The sequence below is a fragment of the Enhydra lutris genome, unplaced genomic scaffold (assembly GCF_002288905.1).
Source record: "Enhydra lutris kenyoni isolate GAN:26980312 unplaced genomic scaffold, ASM228890v2 scaffoldscaffold52, whole genome shotgun sequence".
NCBI lineage: Eukaryota > Metazoa > Chordata > Mammalia > Carnivora > Mustelidae > Enhydra > Enhydra lutris.
This window is the reverse complement of record NW_019154136.1, coordinates 12,504,672-12,508,883: the sequence shown is the minus strand read 5'-3', so window position 1 is coordinate 12,508,883 and position 4,212 is coordinate 12,504,672.

Below are 4,212 nucleotides of genomic sequence, written 5' to 3'. Positions count from 1 at the left end.
TTCTTTTGCCTTTTGTGGGGAATGAGGGAAAGGAAAGGAAAGGAAAGGAAAGGAAAGGAAAGGAAAGGAAAGGAAAGGAAAGGAAAGGAAAGGAAGAAAGAAAACGAGAGAGGAAGGAGGGAAGAAAAAAAGGAAGGAAGACAGAGGACAGGACACATTTTGCAGACTCAGACGGTTTCCGTCCCAGCTGGCACTGCGGGTCCCGGAGAGGACAAAGCACTGAATGATGGCACATGACCCTCGAACCCTCTTCCTCGCAACTGAGTGCTACCCCGGCTGTATTGACGGCGGCCAGTCACCGGGTGCCCTATTCAGCCTTTTTTCTGCCGTGCATTCTCCACCTCAGGGCGGCCACGGGAAAGCCGGGCTCTGGGTCCCCGAAAGTGCTCTTACGTAAGGCGAGTGCCTGCGCTTTCCCACGCAGGTCCGCGGGTCAGGGAGGACGGACGGGCCCTTGGGATATGCATTCGGTTGGGCTCCCCCCGTGTTTGAGAACAGTACTGTTGTGCCCGAGTCCTAGTGCTGACGGGAGGGGAGGAAAAACCCGCAACGGCATGAAGCGGGTGCACATGTGACAGTTTGCAGCGGCACTGATGAAGGCTTTCCTAGCGTGACCGTGGCGATGGTCCGCTGATACCTAGCATGGCGGACTTGGGGGGGTAATTTCTACGCTGGAAGAAAAAGGCTTATGTGTAGTCAGTACCTTTTTGGTCTTTTGTTTCAAAGAAAGGAACATCTACGAATGTCTCCTTGTTGCTGTGACAAAGAATTACCAATCATGCAGCTTAAAACCACAGGAATTCATCAAGTCTCTCAGGTCTGGAGACCAGATGTCTGAGATCCAGGCAGGACAGGGATGCTGAGATCCAGGCGGGGCGGGACCACTGGGATCCAGGTGGGGCACAGTCGTGCTCCCTGCTGAGCCTCTTGGAGAGGTCCTTCCTGCCTCTTCCAGCTTCTGGAGCTCCAGGCATCTCTGGGCTCATGGCCACGTCCCTCCCATCTCTGCCTCCATCTCCACGGGCTTCTCCTCTGCATCTCTGTCTCCTCTATGTCTTACAATGCCATTGGATTTAGATCCCATCTGGATCACCATGCGAAGGTCCACTTCTCTGGGCCCACCCGGGTCCTCGTAACTAACTACATTTGCAAGAACCTTGTTTCCAAATAAAGTCCCGTTTTGAGTTCCTGGCGTTGAGGACCATGACGTATGTTTCCAAGGAGACACAAGTCAGCCGAAAACACCGATTTGTCCATCTCTCGAGGGTATGGTGCCTGTTGAGTTAGCTCAGTGTCACACACCTCTCTATGCTTGACACCAAGCAAGTAATTGCCAAGTAGTTGATGGGTGACCGACGTGAGACTTTGAGACGTAAAAACCAGAAAAACAGACGCCCCCTTCACTCAACGAAAAGCCAACCGGTCCCGAGCCAGAGTTCTCTCTTCACGCCAAGCACCGGACATCATGCTTGACTTTGCTCTCTAATGCTAGGGTCAACCCAACCCACGCTGGACCAAAGACGGATGGCCGGATGGTCACCTCCATTCCCTTCACCAGCCGCCTTCGTCCAATTTCCTCTCGGTTTAACGTAACAGGTGGTTTTTGAACCCATGCTTCAGGCCAACCATCCACAGGACACATTGAGTACGCATGAGTCTGGGACTCGGGTTGTCTGGATTTAGATGATTTTTAAAGATTTATTTATTTATTTGAGAGGGAGAGAGAGAGCAGGGGGAACTGTAGAGGGAGAGAAAGAATCTCCTGCAGACTCTGCATTGAGCAGGAAGCCCCACGCAGAGCTTGACCTCACGACTCTGAGATCATGACCTGAGCCAAAATCAAGAGTCAGATACTTAACCGACTGAGCCCCCCAGGTGCCCCCAGGCTGCCTGGCTTTGAATCCTAGCTCTGCCATATGCTAGGGACTACAATTTCTCCAGATCCGCAGAAGGGTCCTCTTGTGATAGGATACAGGTGCCATATTTCCATTGGTTCTCTCTCCAAAGAATGCTTGAAACCACCCCACCCCATGACTGTTGGGTTTGCCCACCTCTGCCTGATGTCACCTCCCCCAGCATGACATCAAAAGCTTTTGTGACCTCCTTGCATCAAACTCAGCCCCCTCTGTAACTAACTCATCTCTTGGGCACTGGTGAGCTTCTCTTCCCAAAAGGACCCCATCTCCCGCCTTCCCTGATTACGGGTGCAATGTGGTTCCCATCAGCCTGCAGAACCGAGATCTTCATACAGCATCCAGGACTAGCAAAGTCAAGACCCGACTGGTCGTTATTTTAATCCTCAAGGGACCCGGCTCAGACCTTATTATCGAAGACGGGACTCAAGAGGTCCACACCTCCTGTTTGCTCTCCTGGAATGTTCTCCCTTCCCTTTCTCTCCATCAAATTTGAACTTGTGCTTGAAGGCCCAACTCCCATGCTTCATGACCGTGATTTTTTGGGGGGGTCGGGGGGAAGGAACAGGTGTAAGATAACTTTCACTAGGTCCTGCCATTTCATTTCACACGGTCATTAGCTCCCTTTCCTACGGGACAAAACGAGACACAAAATACTATGGACCTTGGGCTGCTTTCAACGTTGGCTGTGATACATTTCAATTTGAAATATGAACTATCTGTAAACATAGAGTCGGACAAAGTCCATAAATATCAGGGCAAAGGCTTTATTCTCTATTTTGATGGCCCACAAAGCAATGAATGGGCCCCAGTATCAACTGTGCAACCCCACTGACCTCCAAATGCCACAACCCCATCCCTACATGGACAAGGAATGGTTTAGCAGACAAACTATCCCCCCCAGATGTACGGAATATCATGGGTGCTCTATCAGATGCTGTCACATGACATGCGCTAAGTCACACTCTACGTCGATGAGGAACGAGGCAAATAATGGCTACTCTTCACCTCTGGGGCACTTGTCCTACTTGGCACAGTTGTCTATCTGGGCTGGTATGACAAGAAACCAAGGACTGGGTGGCTCAAACAATAGACACTTATTTCTCACTGTCCTGGAGGCTGGGAGTCTGAGATCCAGGCTGGGCCAGGGCTGGTTCCTCCTGAGGCCGCTCTCCGTAGGACATAGACCCCATGTCTTCCCGTGTCCTCATGTGGTGGACTGAGAGATCTCTGGTTTCTCTTCCTCTTCTCCTCAGGACACAATCCCATCATGGTGCCCACCTTCCTGACCTAATCTCAGTGTAGTCACTCCCAAGGGGGCCATGTCCAATCCCATCCCATTGGAAGATGGGGCTGCGATATATGAATCTTGGGAGGATGCAGACCTTCAGTTGATAACCGTTGGTGGTGTGCATGGCGCCCCCTAGAGTTGTCCCACATAGTGGCCCTGGGCTTCTTTTTTGTACTGAGGGCCTTCAGCCTACAACTTCCTCGGCCCAAACCCTCTGTCCGTCCCATCTTGTGTCCTTCCTTCTCAGCATTTACAGTCCTCTCGAGGCCACTGCCCTCCCCAGAAGAGTTTTCCAACACCCAGCTGAGTTCAGCGCCTGCCAGTCCTCCCCACCTCACCTCCGAGGCCTCGGTGTGCATCCCTGCCTGATGTAATGACCCCCGACCACCGTCTGGCTTAACCTTCGATGTCCCCTCCTCTTTGTCCACAATGATGCATTCCTCGCCACCGCAATCCCGGCACCCAATGTGGGCCTGCTCAGAAGATGTTTGTGTCCCCCGTGTTTGTGGGACGAATGCATGAGCTCGTCCTAAGATCCCCCTGTGGGGACGCAGGGAGCTTGGAACGCACAGATCTGTGGGCAGGGAGCGTCGTCCCCGGCCTCAGGGTTGGCAAAGCTTTGATCTCGGGGCACCTCCCATGCCGGCAGGAAGCAGAGCTGTCGAGCAGGTGTGCCGGCTTCCCGAAGCGGGGAAGGCCGCTTGCTGTCAGGTGGTGCCTGTCTCCCCAATGTGCTGAGCGTCGGCCAGCGAGCCCTGCTCTGGAGAGGCCCGGGACGACCTCCAGCGTGCACACACGGGCCTCGCCCGCCCAGGCTGTGGGGTTTGTCATCTGAGCACGGGCCCCATTAGCTTTTGGCAAAGAGATTGCAGCTCGGTTCAGACTTTCCGCTTGGAACTTGGCCTCCCTTCCTTCCAAGCTGGGAGACAGGAAGTCAACACACGGAGGGTGGGGTTCGGGAGGCCGGATCTCACGCGCCGCTGGGCTGCGGCCGTCAAGGAGGCTCCT